The sequence below is a fragment of the Onychostruthus taczanowskii genome, unplaced genomic scaffold (assembly GCF_017590055.1).
Source record: "Onychostruthus taczanowskii isolate IOZ18803 unplaced genomic scaffold, ASM1759005v1 scaffold15, whole genome shotgun sequence".
NCBI classification, from domain to species: Eukaryota; Metazoa; Chordata; class Aves; order Passeriformes; family Passeridae; genus Onychostruthus; species Onychostruthus taczanowskii.
Window position 1 is genome coordinate 11,052,351 of NW_024498685.1, and position 20,936 is coordinate 11,073,286.

General features: G+C 40.9%; 1 protein-coding gene across 7 annotated transcripts in view; it reads left to right on the forward strand.

Annotated features, from left to right (window-relative positions):
- CALD1 (caldesmon 1) overlaps positions 1–20,936 on the forward strand; it is a 174,790-nt gene that overhangs the window by 55,240 nt on the left and 98,614 nt on the right. For all 7 annotated transcript variants that reach the window (XM_041398496.1, XM_041398495.1, XM_041398501.1 and 4 more), the window contains one exon: positions 16,794–16,887. The gene's annotated coding sequence lies outside the window, so the exon portion shown is untranslated. The remainder of the gene's footprint in view (positions 1–16,793; positions 16,888–20,936) is intronic.

Here is a 20,936-nt window from a genome sequence, read left to right on the forward strand (position 1 = left end):
GATTTTAAGCTGTACAAGCAAATGTGAGGAAAAAACCTCATTTTTCTCTTCTTGAAAAAAGTACTTCACATAATCCATAGTGAAGAGTGTGCATTGCTTTGAGAGAACAGTTTATATCCATTCTCTCGAAGTGGAAGGGACTCCAAGCAGAGGAAGTCACCATGTTGAAGGAGAAGCTACTTTGATTTATGTCATCTTCAAAGTGTTTGGACTTCCAGTCACACTCCAAGCTCTCAAACTGAAATAACTATATCTGCCCAGGGATTTGTCAGGGCTCAGCTGCATCTGTTCAGCATTGTACTTCTCACTGAAGTAGTGCAACTTTTTCTTCCTAGAAGAAGCTGTTTGTGTATTAGCCAAAGCTGCAGTTGTAAAAGCAGGATTGAACTGGTGAAATGGTATGTGTGAGGTTTTTGGTTTAGGGTTTTTTATTTCTTGTATTTTCTTTTTTTCCCCTTTTTCTGCTCTGCAGTTTACATTGATGGTGTGATCCATTATTGTTTGGCTGTGGATATGTCACCAGGGAGGTGGTGTGCAGGGTACCAAAGACAGCAAACCAGCCCAACACTGCTATGTACAACCAGGCAGCCTTTGTATTGAGGCAGGTATTTAAAAATGGAGACAAAGCTGTCACATGAGTAGAAATTTATTATAGACAGCTTTCTCATGAATGTCTCTCTGAAATTCTATTAGATCTGGCTTGAAGGTGGAAGTATGGCAAACTCTTTGGGGGCTGAGAAATCCCTGTGTCTGCATTAACTCCATGGAGATTTTCATGTGTTACCTTCAGAGATTTTGGTCAAGCACAGGTGATCCTGTTGCAGTTCTAGAGGGACACCAAAGATATTGCTGCTGTTGTGTAGGCTTAGAACGAGACAATAGCTGGGACTTGTCTGAAGCTTCCTCTGTTTTCTACAGCCTCCTCTTCCCTCCATTATTTTAAATGATTTAGGTGTCATTTATGGCTGAATAAAGAGGCCCTTCAGCCTGTGTAAAATGTGTGTTTGGTTCTGGCTCAAGCAAGGAAGCTGACACCAATGGATTCGCTGTTTCTGGAGAAGGCAGCAGTTCATCCTCTTCTGCCACATTTGTCACTGCCCTCTCTCCCTTTTCAGAACATACCACTGAAAGAATTTGACAGAAACCAGTTTTGTGTTTCTAGGAAATGAATAATTTGTTTCTTTCAGAGAAAGTGGCCTTTTTTTTTCCCCTGTAAAGAAAACCTAATAATAATAATACTACTAAAAAAGCTGTTTCACTCTTTGACACACTGGGAGGCCCCCATGTATCCTTTTTTTCCCCTGTAAAGAAAACCAAATAATAATAATAATAATAATACTAAAAAAGCTGTTTCACTCTTTGACACACTGGGAGGCCCCCATGTAAGGTCTTCATTCACAGAACATATCTGTGGCTGTACAAGTTTTCTTTCTTTATAATGAGCCTTTTGTAAAATGAGAACAGAAATTAATCCTTCCTTCACAGGTTTGTTGTGAGAGTGAAGACATTATTGCAGTGGAAATCCTATGCATACCACAGACAGAAACAAAAACTGCAATGTGGCTGAAAGTTCACAAAAAGTGAGGAGATATACATTTGTGCTTGTGTATTGCAAGGAACCATGGAGATTTAGCCAGGTGAAGGGATAATAAATATATATAGTAATTATATTCTATATAATAATTATTATATATAAAATCATTATTGTAATTAGATATATAATAATTATTACCTATATGAATATAGATAATAATACCTGAAGCCTTCTCTATTTGGAGTTTCAGCTGTATTTTCCTCATGCTCTTTTCATTTCCCACAAATATACATAGCCATGAGTGGGACTGGGATTTGCTACTCGGCGGATCACAAAAACTAATCCAGTTCTGCCACCCTGGATGGAAAATTCAGAGTATTCAGACATTAACTGGAAGTCACCCTGAGCCTGAGTGCTGCCCAGTTTCTGAAGCACAGAGCTGCCATTCCAGGCATTGCACTGCAGCAGTGAGCTCGATGGGAAAAAGTCAAGGAGCACTGTCTGGAGGAATGATGGAGGCCAGTCCAAATTCCAGCGGAGGAATCCCTAGATGATAATTTTTTTAGAAGGTTTCTGATCTCTAGTGAGTAGAAGTCAAAATTAGAAAAATATCAGAGATGATGAATGGCCCAGAGGAGAACAATCTAATTGTTCTGATGAAAGCTGTTTTGTAGATTAAACGAAGAGCTACAGCATGAGCCATTTAACTTTTCAAACCCTCTTTCTTCTCTCTTTTTTTTTTTTTTTTCCTTCTCCCTTTTTATCTATTTTTAATCTCATGTTTCTGGACACACAGGTAGAATGAGCCCTGTTGCAAGAAGTATTTGTTATCATAAGGCTTTTTTTGCACTCCTTCTATCTGACAGTTAATCGACAGAGATTCCTTCTCTGCTGGTGTGTGGGCCTCTCTACCAGACAGAAAACCATGCAGCACAGAATATCTGTCTTTTTGGTGTCTGCAGAGGGGATGAGCACCACTGTGGATACTACATATTCTAAATATAAAAGAATAATGTCATAATGCCTTGAAGTGACACCATGCAGCTGCAGCAGCTGTAGGAGCTGCTCTGGGCCTTGGTGTAATGTACTTGTGCAAGCCTATTGTTAAATCTGTCTCATTCCCGTTGTTCCAATCATTCTGCCCATCTTTTTCACCTCCTTTGATGCCTGTGTATCACTGCTTCTCTTTGTTTTTAACATATTCTTTCCATTGGTTTAATTTTCCAGGTTCTCTTTCATCCTTGTGTGTTCTGGGTGTGTTTTTATCTGAAGCATAGTGCAGATTTGTTTCTACAGCTATTCCTCCTGACAGCTTTTTCCACTGATCTACAGGTGCTAATGTTATTTTAAGTATTCATAAAGGAGATGTAAGCTGTGATAGGTAGAGAGACCTAATAAACTTAAAAGCATTGGGGTCTGTAGAGACCAGAGATCCTCTCTGTGACTTAGACCAAAAGAAATGAACCTAAACTGGTGGTACCTTCATGCCATTACCACAGTGTGGCAGTTCTGATGGAGCAGGGCTCTGCCATTCCAGTTAAAATGATCCTGCTCTCAGCTGGGAGAAGTGTTAACTTGGCACCCACAGCGTGGATGAATACAGGCAGCATTTCTGCTTCATTCACAGATTTTCAGCAGGGCTGGGAAAGGAAGATGGAGAGTATTCAAATAGAAATGTGCTTTGAACTGTGGTTTTGTGTATTACAGGATGGGAGAAATTAGTGGAGTGGGTGACTATTGTTTAGTTTTGTACATTTCGACAGCTTAAAGATCAAGGAAATCCTGATTTGCCTGACAAGAGGGTTCTGTTTTTAAATAAGAAATACATAAAATTGAAGTGTCAGTCTTCTTGAATTCCATTTGGTGAATGAGTTCTGATGTCCATATGATACTTTTGCAGTTACTAATCTATTGTGACCCATATAGAAGGGTTGCTTTGGACAAATGACATCAAGACATAAAATTAATAAACTCTCCATGAGTGTTGCTAACAATGAGAGCTGGCAGTAGACAACATCAACTAGTTTCCCATGAGAAACAAAGAAATATCAAAGGGCTGTAAATAGCATTGCATTTTCTGTTTGCCAGATGAAGATGGGACATGTGGATGGTCTTGAATCTTTTGCCCATTTTGGCACATGCTTGCATTTTCACTGGGTTTAGCTGCTTGGTCTGAGATGTAAAAGACAAAATAGTGCTGTTACATGGTGAGAGAAGCCTCTCAGCATTTTAAAATCGCTGTTATTCTTGCTGCTGTGACTGTTTTTTCTGAATAAAAAGTCTGACAGCATTCCCTCTAGACAGGATAGTCTGTCTTCCCCTTGCAATTTTGAGGTTTATTTGGTTTCCCTGTCCTGCTCAGGATTCATCCTTGTACCCTCTCTCCTGTTAGAAAGGGAATGGAAGGAATCTCCCAAAGCTTTTTCTTGAGTTTGGTTTTCAGACTGAGCTGTTGCATATCTTGAAGAAAAGCAAAAACACTGTGAGAAGGATAACAGAATCCTCCTCAGCAGGAAGAATTAGGAAGTTTCTAATTTGGTAGTCAGAGTGTCACCCTACGTGGAAAAGAAAGTTTAACTGAGAAGCCTCTCTGATTTCTCCATGTTCATATAACCCTTGGACTTTGGCAGCGAGTGACTATCTGAAAGATAAAACCATCCCTCCAATCATGTTTAATTCAGCTAAAATAAATTATTGCAGGGAAAATGGTGTAAAATCCAAGGAGGCTGAAGCTTAGCATGGGTAGGGTCTGCCAGTGCCAAGTTATTTGTCTCACTGAGTTTATCTTCTTTTCCAATCCAATTTTCTGTTGCCACATAAGAGTTAATGTTCATAGAATGTTTCAGCGTCATGCTTTGATGCTTGGATACCCAGAATTCATTCTTTTGTGTACTGCTGGTCACTAAACTGTTGAGTTATTTATATTTTGTTGGGATGAGGAATAACATTTCATTTCCAAAGGCCTTGTATTTTTCTTTTTTCTTTCTTTTATAGTTTGGGCACCGATGACTTGAACTCTGACTAGCTGCAGTAACATTTATTTGTGAGCCAGTGTCCTTGAGACAAAAAAAACACATTGCTTTGCCTAATGTGGTTATCTTTCCTATTCCAAAAAATATGCAAAGCATAAAGAAAAATGTTTTGCAGCCTCGTATCCTCTTTCCCCTGTGTTTACTGTTGCATGGCAAATAATATGCGTTATGGTATTTAGTTAGCTAAGCTTTTGCTCTGTGGTCAACCACAAATTTTCTCTGGAGTCAATGGAAGATTCAAATACTGGAGGAATCTGTGTGTGAGTCAGCAGATACTGACCAGAGCTGGGTGAAAAATTATTTCTGTCCTTAAATTTTCATGAATTCAGAATCTTTCTGGAAACTGACTGGGATCCATAGAAGGAGCGTGTTGTATAGAAAAGCAGAAAGAGACACTTCCAGTCGAATCTATTTTCAGATCTCCTTGCAAATTGAAGGTTGAAATGCCCTTCTGTGCAGCTGGGGCTGAATACTGGGGCTTTCTCTTGTGAAAATGTGGGTGCATTTGCCATCCTGTACTGTGCTGCTGCTCACGACTCTCTTTAAGTTGCTCTGCACCGAATGAATAATTAAATAATTATTTTCACCTTTTCTTTTAATGTAAGCTGGAGTAATTCCAGACAGTCCAGGTAGGAAAAAATCCCACTCCTGAACACCCTTTAGGTTGATGACATGATGGTACTTACCGGAGATGCAGGATGTACATGCAGTTATTTTTACTTCATCTTAATTCTCTTTTCTCACCACTTAGCTTAGTGCCTAATTATTAGATAAATCTTTATTTGATTCTGTTAGAACTGTTGTATTTGCACAGCTGAAGATGGATATTTCTACAGAAAACATCCATTTCATTGACCTGGTTTGGGAAGGTTTGCCCCATCAACTGCTGTGTATTTTATCAGCACAATTGCAACTGCCTCTGGATATGAATTTCATATGAGTAATGGCCTAAAACATCTTAAATAAAATATGTAACTAGCAAAGCAGATGGTGAATGAGAAAATAGGAGTTGGTTACGCCTGATAAGATTTTTGAAATGTGATGTGGAGGCTGTGTAGAGAAGAGCTTGGTAGCAGAAACCTTCTCTGAGGTCAGGCATAATAAAAGCACACAAGAAATGTGTAAGATGAATGAATGAAAAGCTATGGGTAAAGAGGTTAATGAGGTAGTCAGCCTTTAAAAATAGTTAACCTTTGAGTCCTTGGAATGTGTGAAAATCCTCAACTGAGTCTTTGGATGCTTTGGTTTTTCTCTGTTAAGTGACTCCACACTCCTGTTTGTGAAGCAAGGACTGCAAAGAGAAAATGCAAGGCCTTCACTGGTCTTGGACACAAACAAATTTCATTCAAAAATAGGACAAACCCCTAACCAGATGTGAGCAAAATCTGCTTTAGTGTCAAAGAGAAGCAAGGCTGAACTTGGAAGGATTAACATGGCTCTGCTGAAACCTCCATTAAAAGGGTTTTTATCCTTCACACACATGCACTTTAGTCATGCATACTTGTACAGCTAGCATGGACCTCAGCAGCAGAAGACAAAATAATGAACAAAATTAACATGGTAGTCTGGCTGTTTTTAATCAAAGAGACATTGGTGTGAGAGAATGCCTTAAAAATAGGAGGTTCTGTGTGATGCTGCAGATTCAACTAAACTTTATGACCAAGTTCTTTTTTGCAAAATCTATAAATACTTTTTTTAGGGGGGGGAGAAGGAGGGGACAGAGAGGGGAGCGAGGTTAGGAGGGGAATGAGAATGAAGTAAAACAAAATTCCTTTTTTTTTTTTTTTTTTTAATGGAATGCTAACCAATCCCTTGGCAACAAAGGCTATGTTTATTTTTAATTAAAAAATAACATAGCTGGGTTGACTTCAGTTTTCCCAGCTGCTATTCTTCCATCACAACAGCTCTCTGGCCTCTTTTCCCTTGCTGATTTCTTTCATCATTTGCACTTAGCTTGTATGTGTTACATGGATTTTATGTAATATTTCCTACCACTGAAAGCAAGACTAACAGTCTAAACAAGTAGCTGGGGCTCAGTCATCTTGATTCTCATCTACAGTACCTGAGCATGCCCTTCCTTTTGGAAAAGTTATAGGTGTGACCAGGATAACTTTTTTTCCATGTGCACATTCCTTGCTGTTTATATGAGGAGAGATTCAAAACTGCATTTTGAAGTTATGAGTTGTAGTTCATTAAAATAAGTGGAGTGGGTTTGGCAAAGCCCAGGTATCACTGAGCACACAGGTAGTGTTTGAGGGCTGACAGGCAGCCTTGGTGGTTTTCCTCTGGATGATGGATTGCAAACTGCCAGGCTTTGTGTTTGCACATGGAGTGAAAAGTTAAAAAATAGACATGCTTGCCATGCCTTCTGTGACTCCATTCCTCCATCCATGGGGCAGAACAGGAAGAAGTCAGGGTGATGATCCATTTTCCAGCCCGTGGTGACAAAGCTGGTGACTTTTGTAGTGGAGCTGATGGTGCCCATCTGTGACAACCAGTCTGCTCTCCTGAGAGGACTAAAATTTCAGTATTTGTGTAGACATCTAGAGGCCCTTGAGTGTTCAGGCGTATCTGCTCCTTTCTGCAGGCATTTTTAAGCTAATAAAAGTTGAGTTAGTAATGCTGTAGCCTTAAAGGGTTGGTATAGCAAGAATATGAACAGGAGTGAGCAAATAAGCTGGAGAACAGCAGAGCTGAGGGAAAGCAGGAGGTGAGCAGAGCAAAAAATGGGGCAAAACCATCAAGATGTGATGGAAATAAGATGGATGAAAACTTCTGGGGTAGAATAAGTGGATCTGAACTTAACCAGTGATCTCTATTAAACACTGCCAGCAGCAGTGGGAGCTGAAAGCATCCAACCTCCAGCTGTTCCCAGGCAGTAGCTGGAATAAAAGCAGTGGTTTGTTGGGTCACTGGAAGCAGCCTATGGAGGAAGATAGACGTATCAATCACCAATAATGTGACTACTGGGACATTCTTTGTGATGCCTGATTTGCAAGCTTTCCATACCTAATAAAGCCACTCAGAAGAGTTTTTTGCATTGTTTTTTTTTGTATTGTTCCTAAGTAAGTGGCATCATTCTGGTGTGCTGTGATACTTTTCCTCTGTGGAAGTTTAGCTCTGTTCATCTTGCCTCAGTCGAAATGCAGAAATTTGCAAGCCCAAATGCATATGAATGCTTATAATTTGAAGAATTTTTGAGGTGCAAAAAGGGAGAGATGGGAGATTTATGGGAACAACCCCCAAAACTGATAGGATCAGAGGTGGGAGACATCAGGACAATAACAATAAGGAATAGAAGGAAAAGGATCTGGGCCAAAACATGGATTTAAGTTTGGTATAGCAAGAATGTGAACAGAAGTGAGCAAATAAGCTGGAGAACAGTAGAGTTGAGGGAAAGCAGGAGAAGAGCAGAGGAAAAAATGGGGCAAAACCATCAAGATGTGATGGAAATAAGATGGATGAAAACTTCTGGGGTAGAATAAGTGGATCTGAACTTAACCAGTGATCTCTATTAAACACTGCCAGCAGCAGTGGGAGCTGAAAGCATCCAACCTCCAGCTGTTCCCAGGCAGTAGCTGGAATAAAAGCAGTGGTTTGTTGGGTCACTGGAAGCAGCCTATGGAGGAAGATAGACGTATCAATCACCAATAATGTGACTACTGGGACATTCTTTGTGATGCCTGATTTGCAAGTTTTCCATACCTAAAAAAGCCACTCAGAAGGGTTTTTTGCATTGTTTTTTTTATATTGTTCCTGAGTAAGTGGCATCATTCTGGTGTGCTGTGATACTTTTCCTCTGTGGAAGTTTAGCTCTGTTCATCTTGCCTCAGTCGAAATGCAGAAATTTGCAAGCCCAAATGCATATGAATGCTTATAATTTGAAGAATTTTTGAGGTGCAAAAAGGGAGAGATGGGAGATTTATGGGAACAACCCCCAAAACTGATAGGATCAGAGGTGGGAGACATCAGGACAATAACAATAAGGAATAGAAGGAAAAGGATCTGGGCCAAAACATGGATTTAAGTTTGGTATAGCAAGAATGTGAACAGAAGTGAGCAAATAAGCTGGAGAACAGTAGAGTTGAGGGAAAGCAGGAGAAGAGCAGAGGAAAAAATGGGGCAAAACCATCAAGATGTGATGCAAATAAGATGCATGAAAACTTCTGGGATATTAAGTGGATCTGACCTAGATTATCCTGTGAGGAAGGTGGTAGAGAAGGGATGTAGGAAGTGAAGAGAATAATTTTTTTCATTTTTTTCTTCCATTTCAAAGTTTCTGGAGGATGGTTCAGCAAACTGGTGAGTGCTTCCTGTGGGAACTGGAATGCTGTGTCCTTCCCTTGTTTTTGCAATGGAGCAGCACTGGCTCATTTCCAATTTCGTGTTTTGGCATGTAATGCATTACCTCTGGTAAAGATGGTTTATTTGAGATAGTACTTAAAGATTTGACAATAATCAAATAAAGCACAATGCTTGTGGTCAACTTAATCATTTGTCCCAAGTCTTTATAGGTGATTAGAGAATTGAAATCTTTTGAGCTGAGTGTTGCTAGGAAAATACTAGATTGTCTTAGCAGGAAGGAGGTAGGAATTTAGAAAGTAAAAGTCAGTCTGAGCTACAAGCTGAAATAAATCCAAAAGAAAAGAAAGTGGAACCAAATGTTTCCCTCCACAAAATTTGGGAACACTCATTCTTAGGGTTTAAATTTGACTCCTTTTAGAAACCTTCCCCAAGGACTAACCTAGAAAATGGAAGCAAACTTTTTGCCTCATGGAGGGGATGTTCTCCAGGGACTTGCTGCTATCCTATCTCCACAGAAAAACCCATGTGAAGGGAAGCCACAGAAGAGGTTCACATGAACCTTCCCTGCTGAGGGAATGCCTTCATTTGCACAAAGCTCTTTTCTGAACTCTTTTTATTTTTATGGGAGCTGTGAGCTCCAGGATCCACAAATAGAAACTTTTAGTGCTGGCACTAATCCTGTCAATCAAAATTCTTCTCAGAAATGCCATTAATTAAACTTCCCTGAAAAGGATACAGTTCACAGAATTTTCCCTGCAGCCCCCTCTCTTCCAACACCCATCCCATTAGTGTGTTTCCATTCAATAGCTGAAGATGACACAGAGGAGGAGAAAATCACAGCTTTCACAAGAGATCTTTTTGTTGTTTCAAATTTTTTGGCTTGTTTTGTTTCTTTTGAGCAGATTCTTTAATTTGAAATGTTGAATGATGCTAGCAGCTGTCAAAATATGCTTTAAAGCAGGCAGTTTCCATTTGCTGTCTGTTGGAAGAGACTATTTTTTGAATTATTATGGCGTATTTTTTATGGATTATTAACAACTTGGATTAGAGCTCTAAGCTTTCTGGAACCCTTTTCTGAAAGGGACAGCGAATTTGCAAGGAATTTGGGACTTTTTATTAGCAGTAAATAGTTCCCCTCAGAAGCACGTTCTGTAGCAGACACGCCTGTATCCACTGCCAGTGATGCAGGGGAGCTCATGTTCAATTTCCAGATTAAAACCAGGGCTATCACCAGCTTTGGCTTTTAAATTTTCAAGTGTTTGCAAGAGCAAACACACAGTTTGAGAGGGGAATTCTCTGTTTCAGCTGTCTTCTCCTCGCTGTGCGTGTCGCTCCTCCGCTGGCGAGCAAGGTTTACGTGAGGACAAGGGGCTGCTCTGCAGCAGGTCTGGGCTGTTCCTGCTGTCCCTGATGTCCCTGTGAGAACAGCAGATCCTGCATGGAGCTGCTGAGGAGCACAGCCCTCTGTTTGCTCCTGTGGTCAGTAAGTGCTGAGCAAAGCAGGAAGAGACGAGGAGTCTGGTTTTCTGCTAAAGTGAATGCCACTGCTGTGTGGTTAGCAAATGGGTTCTGCTTAGTAGCACAAATGTGGCCAAAGAAGGAAGCAAGTGCTATATTTGCATGGCCAAGGATGCTGTTCCAGCCCACATCTGCTCGGATGCACACATGCTTTGCTTATTTGTTAGCCTCTACTTTGAGGAATTACCATGCAGAGATCTCACAATCTGCTTTCACTCGGTGTGAGATGTACCAAGTCCTCCTTTTGGGTGTGTTTAACCTCAGGAAGCACTTGGCTTTCTTTCCTGTTCCATGCCAGGATGTGCAGAATGAAACCCTGTATGTGGGGCAGTCATGTTATCTGAGAGATGTTCACTTTTGTCGAGAGAGTATCATTGTGAATGTAAGAGGAGTGACTTCCCTCCTAAATATTAATGTGCCCTGCTGCTGTCAAGGTACTACTCAAGTCAGTGTAAGGATAATTGGCATTTTATGATGGTGGAGGGGAAATTTGTCATTTTCTGAAGCTTTGATAAGTTTCTCAGTAAGAGGATCTTAGCAGTGTGGCAGAAGGGAAGAGGAAGAGCTTTCTCCCTCTCAAAACTTTTCCCCCAGGAGGTGGCTGTACCCTTCTGGCAGGCAGAGCTCAGGTACAGCCAACTCTGTTCAGCAGAGCATGTAAATGTGTGTTTAGCCTGAAGCCAGTGGGATTTGGCTGTGGTTTTTAAATTTAACTCAAGCATAGTGCTGCGTGAGGTGTTTTATTTGCTTTGAACTGCTGTTTTGTACTGATAAGCTGTGTGCAAGTGTCTGGGTGAGCAGCTCACAGGTGTGAACACACCTCCCCTTTCCAGGTGATGCTAGAATTCCTTGGGCACCTTTTTTGGGTATCCTGGTGATGGATGAGTTTCAGGCTTCTTGTCTCTGCTGCTGGCAACACTTATTTGCCAAATCCTGTATTGAAAGCCTTCTTCTTGCACATGTCCAAGGAAAAGTTGTAATTGCTCCCTCTGTAATGTCTTACCAGGTAAATAAATTACGTGACAACAGTGACAAAAATCAAAAGGTCTGGAAGAAGTGGGTATTCAAAGAAATATTTCACCTAGATTACTTTTTTAAAAAAAGGTGGTTTGCTGCTGTCATTTTCATGACTCGAGGGAAAAGAAATAATTTACACATTAGCCCATATTGAAGTCTATGGATAAAAAATCCTAGCTGTCACCAGGGTGAGATTCAAGCTTAACACTCTATGGCTGTCACACACTGTGACTGTGTCACCATGGGAGTGGGGACAGATGACAAAAAACCGAGGGAAAAGAAATAATTTACACATTAGCCCATATTGAAGTCTATGGATAAAAATTCCTAGCTGTAACCAGGGTGAGATTCAAGCTTAACACTCTATGGCTGTCACACACTGTGACTGTGTCACCATGGGAGTGGGGACAGATGACAAAAAACCAACCAAACCAGAGTCTTCTTAAAGGTGCCAGTGAAAGCATAGGAGGAAAAGGACAGAAATTGCAATTAAAAAAAAAAAAATCCATTTAGATGTAGGGAAGAACTTTATTACTGTGAGAGATCAACACTGGAACAGGTTTCCAGGAGAAGCTGTGGTGTCTCCACCCTTGGAAATATCAAACTCTATGGTTGTGTCCGAGGGTCCCAGGACAAGGGAAGAGATGAGAATTGTGACTCTGTGTTTCAGAAGGCTGATTTATTATATTATGAGGTTATATTATATTAAAATGCTATATTAAAACTATACTAAAAAGAATAGAGAGAAAAATCCATCAGAAAGCTAGAAAGGACAGGAATGGAATGATAACAAAATCTTGTGACTGCTCACAGCCTTGACACAGGTGGCTGTGAAGACAGCTTTTTAACCACCTTGCTGTCAGGTTTGGGATTGCTCCATTGTATGGGAAGCAATGCTGAATACTTTGTGTGCACACCAGAGCTAACTGTGCACTAGGTGAGTGAGGATTCTGTCACAGGATTTTTTCTCAGTGTTGGCAGCTGCTGAACCTAATGGAAAAAGGCTGCCATGGAGATCAGTAAATATATGGATTCCACCTTTGACTCAGGCATTCTGGAAGTCACAAGCTGCTGTAGAGTATTTGCGGGAAGCACCATTATATCCTTTCCCTGTCCCTATGTTCTACTCTGAACATCTGATATTGATCACTGCTGGGATCTCTTGGATAAAATGCAATACCTGCAACACAGAGTTTGATAACTGGACCCCATAACTTTATTTCCATTCAAATCTACCAGGTGTAAGGAACCAAATTCATTAACAGAGCAGAGGGGAGTGAAACCATGCTTTTCTTTGTGTGTGTATGCATATATTTTTAATGGCCCTCCCCAACCACATTTAAATGTCTTCTTGCACATGTCCAAGGAAAAGTTGTAATTGCTCCCTCTGTAATGTCTTACCAGGTAAATAAATTACATGACAACAGTGACAAAAATCAAAAGGTCTGGAAGAAGTGGGTATTCAAAGAAATATTTCACCTAGATTACTTTTTTTAAAAAAGGTGGTTTGCTGTTGTCATTTTCATGACTTGAGGGAAAAGAAATAATTTACACATTAGCCCATATTGAAGTCTATGGATAAAAAATCCTAGCTGTCACCAGGGTGAGATTCAAGCTTAACACTCTATGGCTGTCACACACTGTGACTGTGTCACCATGGGAGTGGGGACAGATGACAAAAAACCAACCAAACCAGAGTCTTCTTAAAGGTGCCAGTGAAAGCATAGGAGGAAAAGGCAAAAAATTCAAATTAAAAAAAAAAAAAAATCCATTTAGATGTAGGGAAGAACTATTACTGTGAGAGATCAACACTGGAACAGATTTCCAGGAGAAGCTGTGGTGTCTCCACCCTTGGAAATACTCAAACTCTATGGTTGTGTTCGAGGGTCCCAGGACAAGGGAAGAGATGAGAATTGTGACTCTGTGTTTCAGAAGGCTGATTTATTATATTATGAGGTTATATTATATTAAAATGCTATATTAAAACTATACTAAAAAGATTAGAGAGAAATTTCCATCAGAAAGCTAGAAAGGACAGGAATGGAATGATAACAAAATCTTGTGACTGCTCACAGCCTTGACACAGGTGGCTGTGAAGACAGCTTTTTAACCACCTTGCTGTCAGGTTTGGGATTGCTCCATTGTATGGGAAGCAATGCTGAATACTTTGTGTGCACACCAGAGCTAAACAAAGCCCCAGCTGGACATGGTGCTGGGGCAGCCTGCTTGGAGCAGGGAATTGGACTAGGTGATCTCCAGAGGTGTCATCTAACCTCAGCTGTTCTGTGATTCTGTGAAATATTTGCTATTTTTACAGACTAGAGGAAAAGTCCTTTTGTCTCGCAAGTTACTAACTCAGAGTGCAGCAGGTAGGCTGAGTTACCTCTTTTGTCACAAAGAATGCTCAAATGCGCTTTTCAACTATTCAATTTCCCACTCTCTCCTAGTGATTTAATTTCATTTTCCTAAGTGGTTACATATGTGAGTAGGACTGAAACCCAGGTGTGCTATTTCCAAGACAGCTTTTTAAACACCTTGCTGTCAGGTTTGGGATTGCTCCATTGTATGGGAAGCAATGCTGAATACTTTGTGTGCACACCAGAGCTAACTGTGCACTAGGTGAGTGAGGATTCTGTCACAGGATTTTTTCTCAGTGTTGGCAGCTGCTGAACCTAATGGAAAAAGGCTGCCATGGAGATCAGTAAATATATGGATTCCACCTTTGACTCAGGCATTCTGGAAGTCACAAGCTGCTGTAGAGTATTTGCGGGAAGCACCATTATATCCTTTCCCTGTCCCTATGTTCTACTCTGAACATCTGATATTGATCACTGCTGGGATCTCTTGGATAAAATGCAATACCTGCAACACAGAGTTTGATAACTGGACCCCATAACTTTATTTCCATTCAAATCTACCAGGTGTAAGGAACCAAATTCATTAACAGAGCAGAGGGGAGTGAAACCATGCTTTTCTTTGTGTGTGTATGCATATATTTTTAATGGCCCTCCCCAACCACATTTAAATGTTACAGGTCAGCTGCTGAATGACCTTGGATGTGATTTGTTTTCTCTAGTTTCTATAATCAAGAGAGCAGCAACTCCTGAACTTCTTAAGCCACAAAGTACTTCTGGTCAAGCACTTTTAAGAACTTCTGTTAAAAGCATCTCAGTTACTAAAGTTGTGTTTAATGGCTACTGTCCTCTGTTAACTGGGAATCTAGTGCCCCTGTTAGCTGGAAATTGAGTGTTGAATGTGCAGTGCTGGGTGTGTGCCAAGGTCTGGGGTGTTTTTAATGCCATTGCACAAATGAGAGCAGAACATGAACCCAAAGATTATGGTCAGGGGAATTCGAAGGACTGAAGAATCAGTAAAAATGGTGCCAATTTTACCACTGAAGATTACAGCCCAAAGTGTGTCCAAACCTGAGGGATGTTTATTGGATTGGAGGGTTTGGATTTATGGAGTCTGGTTTTTGACCTGGGCCTGAACTTCCTTCGTGCTTAAGTTGTATGGAAGTTACCTGTTTGTTAAATAGTTTGTAACTCTTCATAGCCAGCTTAAAATGGAATTGTGGTGAGAGAGAAGCTCTTTTGGAAGGCAAGCACTGTGAGAGAATATTTCAGTCGTTTTATTGATATCACAAGTTATGTTGAACTTGATTCAGAAAAGTGTTGATTTAGAACAGAGCAGATACAAGGAGAGCAGCAGAAAATGTCTTCATGACTGTGGGAAAGAAAATCAAAATGTTTTTGGGGGTTGTCTCAGTTTTAGAAATCTTGAAGGGATTGCAAGAGAACAAATGGTCTGAAGCAGAAAAGGGCTTTTGGACGCAGGACTCTCCAAAAGCATGATCTGAATGTCTTGAAGTTATTCCTGCTGAGAGTCAAATGGGGCACAACTAAGCCATAGAAATGAGCAAAGTAAGATTTTCAATTTAGTGGAAAAGTTGGAATTAATTCAGTGACCTGGAAGGGCCATGTTATTCATGATTGAAGCTCTGGACTGCTCTTGCTGTTAGCAGGTGTAACCAGGGAGAGGAAGAAGATGATTTAAAGTTCTTTTTGTTATTTTTGTACCCTGAAAATCAGGGTGGTTTTCTTAGATTGTTCTTTTTTCTAAATATGCACAGTAATGCTCAGCATAAAATTGGGGTTGAGATCTCTTGAATCTAGTACTGAAACTCCCAATACATTGGATCAAACTCCTGCCTTTGGCCACCCCAGTATTTGCAGTTATGTGAGTCAGTGACAGGTGTCTTAAAACCTAGAGACCAGACTGTAAAATTGTTGTTGAAATTACAGAACAGTCATTTGTATTGAGTCCTCAAAAGTCCGAGTTTCCAGTGAATAACCAGAAATGAATGCAAGTACCAACCCCATGCTATTACCTTAAAATGACTGGAAACAGGTTGGTTTTTAAATAATCCATTTCCTCTGCTGGCAGCAGATGTTCAACATGAATGTCCTTGGTTCTGAAGAGAACAGACCACTAGAGGCTCTCTGAATAAAGCTTGCAGTTTTTATTTTTACTCTGGTGTGTTTGTATACTACCAAAGAAGCAGCTGAATGCAGAAGGAAAAATACCCCAGTTCACTGAAGTTTGTTCTTTCTGCATTTCCTGGTGCCCGTGGTGGGTTTCTACCAGGTCACCCAGGGATTGTTCAGGGTGGGAAGTCCATTCAAAAGCATGACAACCCTTTCAGGGGCCACCTAATATTCTCAGAGGACTCTTCCTCACCTTCCAAGAAGTTTTGAGTGTCACTGGCTTGTTTAGAGTTGATTGCTGTTTGTATAATGATCTCAGGGTTTCTTTTGTCCCTCCTGTACTTTTACTTCTGAAAAATGGATTCATGAATTTTGCCTGTAGAAATTCATTGCTATGAACTTTTTCCCCAGTTCGCAATACTGCCTTTTAAGTTTGATTAAACTGAATAGTTTTGTATCATCTACAGACTGCCATCTTACTGTTCATCTGCTTTTGCAGAGTACTCTTTTGAACATGTTTTATACTGCAGGGAATATCCTGTATCCTTAGGGGGGTGTGCTGGAAACCTGGTTTTGCTGAGAAAATTCACTGCTGGTCAGACAGTGTGTTTCACCTTGTTCTAACAACAGGAGTCTGTATCAGACGTAAAGATGTTTTGGTGACTGACTTGGTTAAGAGATCTTGGGAAATCAACATCTCCTTTGTCAAATTCTAATTTCTAGAGCTTTTGGCAGTGGGTTTCTTGATGTCTTAAAACTTTTAAAGTTTTATTTCATACCTAAAAAACCCCTGGCTTTCTAGGAGTGTCATTAAAGAAGACTTTACCAAAGAAAAATCAAGAATGCAGAGTAATTGTGCCTTTGCTAAATAAGGTTCTTTTTTTTTCTATTTTTGTATAGCGTTCACCTCGTTTTTCTGGAGTCATCATTTTGATTCATCAAGCAGCTGGTTTGTTACTGAAAAGCTCAGAATATTTCCTCTGATTGCCTTCCTGTGAGTATGATCAAAGAAGTTACCTCAGACTTGCTTTCCTGTGGTATTCAGAAGCTGGGGGTTTTATTTGAGGCTTTTTTTTTTCTTGTGTGTTTTCTTACTTCTTTGGAGGTTGATCCAAATTCCTGTGAAAATCAGTGGAGATCCCTGCAGCAGACCCTTGGCTCCTGTGTCTCTGGTGTCACTGACACCACTGATTACTTTGTTCAGAACTTAGAGTGGATTTAAAGCATTTCACTGGAATTTTACCTTCAACTCAAAAATCATTGTGTTTTACAGTAATAATTTTGTCAGTGTATGGCCATTCTTTTAAAAGTTCTGATTCTCCACTGGATTTTAGCAGGTTTTTTTTTGCAGTGGGAGTCTTAAATCGTATTTATTTGTGTTATGATCATATGCTGGAGTGCTGCTATCCTGTTGTGTCTTCTTTTTAGAGCAAGCAGGCTCTGAGAAGTATGTGAGAGACCAACTAACTGTGTTTACTGACTATTTACAACATGGAACACTTAGACATTTTTTTTACAAACATTGTTCTTTCACTGCCAGAACAAGTGAGGGCTCACAAACCATTTAAAGGAAGTGTTTATAACGTGTGTAAACTTTAGCCCCTCAATATACGGAAATTCCAGACTGCAGACAAACTGTGGAGTGGCTCTAAAGTTTAAAGGCAGTGCCTGTGACAGCAGAATGATGGGTCAGAAATATTGCCCCAGCATTGAGTCAGCTCCCTTAAATACCATCATCTTCAGTCAATTCAGGGTACAATGAGCTTGTCACTGGTGGGGGACCACTTTCTCTCTGTGCCTGGGCCTCCTCTGTACCTCTGCCCTTCTTTTTTTGGCAAGAGCAGTGTGGAGGAGGAGAAACACACAGAGCAGAAGGCTGGGCACTGCTTGCATTGCCTTTCATCTCCAGCAGCCTTCCCTCCCCATCAGGACTGCTGGGTCCCAGCCCATCTCAGCTGGTTTTGTCATCATCCTTGGGGAAGCAAATTTAAACTTTGTCTACACTTCTGAGAAGGTTTGTGCAAGTGCTGGATGGGCTGATAATCATTGCAGGCTGTTCTCTGCCCTGGCTGTTGTTTTGCAGTGCTGTGTTTGGTGGGGGGAGTGTTTAAAACTTTCGAGCCTTCGGTGTGGGGAGTGTTGAAAACTGAAGCCAGATGCAATCTGGTATTTCCAGTTGTAGGAAATGCTGATGTTTCGAAATTAGGATTTCTTTTTGATTCAGGACCAGCCAAAATGTTCTGGAATTTCCCATGGAACATTTCTTCCCATGAGATGTCTAGCTTTAAGTTCCCACGTGCTTCCACAAGTAGTGCGTTTATGAGGTATTTAAATTCCTGAAAAGTATGAATCCAGGCAAAGGAGGCCATACTGTCCAAAAGCAAGTGGGGTCGTAAATGGGAGTCCTTTTTCCCTGTGCTAAGGATTGGATATTCAAAGAGAGCAGTGACTGCCCCCAGAGCGTTTCTGATACCTCAGCAGTTGGAGTAGTATCTGTAGACAGGTCTGAGCATGTAGGCTGTGGTGTTGAAGGAGGCACTTACTTCAGTCCCTCAAAACTGAGGCTGAGCTGGGGCTGGTTCCTTATTTTAGTTCATGAATTGCATCTGAAAATCCATCCTCCAGGGACTCGGTCATCTTCTCCAAGTGCAGAGTAAATGTCACCTCTCTCATCCTGAAGTCCCTCTGTTCTTGCTCAGCACTTGTCAAGGTGACAAAAGAATTCTGTCACAAGGAAGTAAAGGCAAAATCTGATATTTTCCATACTTAACCCTCACTTTCACATGGTAAATCTGGCTGAAGAGGGCGGTGGGTTTTAGGGGATGTGAATGAAAATGCCATGGAATAGGCCATTAGTTGCCTTTAGAAAATCATTGAAACAAATCTTGTGGACCAATACACTCATTTGGAAAGTTAAACAACCAGTCTTATCTCTGTAATGGAAATGAGCCACATCTCTTTATCTGAATATAAAAGGCAACAGTTTAGTATTATCATGACAGTCCTGTTAAGTTAGTTCTGCAATACAGTCAAACCTGACTTTGGAAGGAAATCTGACATGCTTATATCCATTACTTCCAAGAAGAAGTGCTACCCTCAAAGGTTAAGGTTCAGAGTCACTGGATAGGGATGATTGCTTTTTATTTTTCCTTGGAAGTGTTTGTTTTGTTGAAAGATGTTTGCCATTAGGAAACATTGTGTAAGAATGGGTTTAGTCAGCTTTTCTCCTAAATAATCATTTAGGAGAAAAGCATTTTTGTAGAGTCTCTGAAGATATTTTCTATGGCTTTATGAGGTAAAGTTAGATGAACATAGGGTCTTCCTTCTCCCATCCATCCTCTCTACTCTTGGAAAAGGAGGGGCAGAGGTCAATCTTGCCCATGTCTTCCTGTAACTTCTGAGACCTCAAGTGACCTCTGAGTACAGCTGGGGCACTTTTTGGGAAAAGCTCTTTTGTGAGAGATGAGAGCCTGGTGGGTTTTGGGTTGCTGAGGAGGTGTTACAACTGTCTGGAATGGCTGTAAAGCAAGCCAGAGCATCATCTAGATATAGAAAGTTATTCTTCATTTAAGGGTGAACCCAAACAAGTAAACCTGTTGTGACTCATCCCAAGTTTTGGATGAATTTTTCCAGAAATTACAGCACCTAGGAATTGTAAAATGGACACACTGGGTAGCTGAAGAGAAATCTGCTTCTGCTAAACCATGCCTTGTCAGACAGAAGTTTAGAAACATTCGAAAACAAAAAATATTAAAAAAATTCTGAACAAGCAGAAAGATCATGTGCAAGGGCAGAATCACTGCTGTGCTCAGAGTGAAGGGAGTGGAGCTGATTATTTGCATCTTCTCAGTAGGCAGGGAGCAGATGCAGCTCGCTGGAGAGGAGGTGGCAGGAGCATGCTGCACTTTGGCTCTGCTCACAGGGAGTCCCTCAGGGAGCTGTGACAAGCACAGTCTGGGCACAGCAGAAGCTGTGACTTTGTCCTCTGTGCAACACTGCCCTTCCAAGTCAGGCACTGCCTGTGCTGAGGGAAAGATGGGCTGGGAGCTGGGGTTCTTCAGCCTTCATTGACAACTGCTCTTTCTCAGCTCCATCACAGTAAGCTCTCCTGTCACTTTAAAGCTGCATTTCTGTCGCTGCTGCTTGGGACTTCCCAGGGCCATTGTTGGCTTGGTGTGTGTAACTTCACAGACCACACCAATCTCCCTCTGATAAATGGGGCCAATTGTTCAGAACCCTGATAATGATTACACTGTGCAGCATTACACAGACTTTCCTTTCCTACAGGTGATGCTTTCAGATCATGATAGGCAAGAGCCTTGGCCCAATATTTCTGTATAATGTGGAAGTGAGAAATAGCTGAAATTTTAAAAGAGGCCCTGGTAATAATTACACTGTGCAGCATTACACAGAGTTTCCTTGCCTACAGTTTGGTGATGCTTTCAGATCATGATAGGCAAGAGCCTTGGCCCAATATTTCTGTATAATGTGGAAGTGAGAAATAGCTGAAATTTTAAAAGAGTGTCTTGTCTCCAGCTCATGTTGTGTACTCAGGTGTTGTGCTGGGGTAGCCTCAGAAGCACACCATCACTGTTAGATGTTGATATGAACTGAGCTTGAACTCCCAGTCTCTGGAAGCTCCCCATGCCTGTTTTCCAGCAAGAGACTGATTTTTTTTTTTGCAACTTTTTCTCACGTGAGCTCTGTGGGTTTGGAACTGTTGAGTCTTTGGCCTGACTCTCACTTTCACTGGAGTCCCTTTACACAGTTAAGGCATCCTGCTACAGGGACCTTAAAATGAAAGTAGATGACATTTAATAGCTTAAATGAGAAACAGGTCCCCTAAAATAAAAAGTGAGATTGGTCTTCCCTAAATTGTTGAGTGCTGACCTTGAAAAAAACGCTTACAGTCTCTGCAGGCAGACTGGAATCTGGAGAACAGATAACCCAAACTTCAAGAGATTACCTGAGGCAGGGGTTTTTTCCTGCTCCTCTTTTTAGGAGAAAATTCTTTTCCATTACACTTGGTACCCACATGTCTGT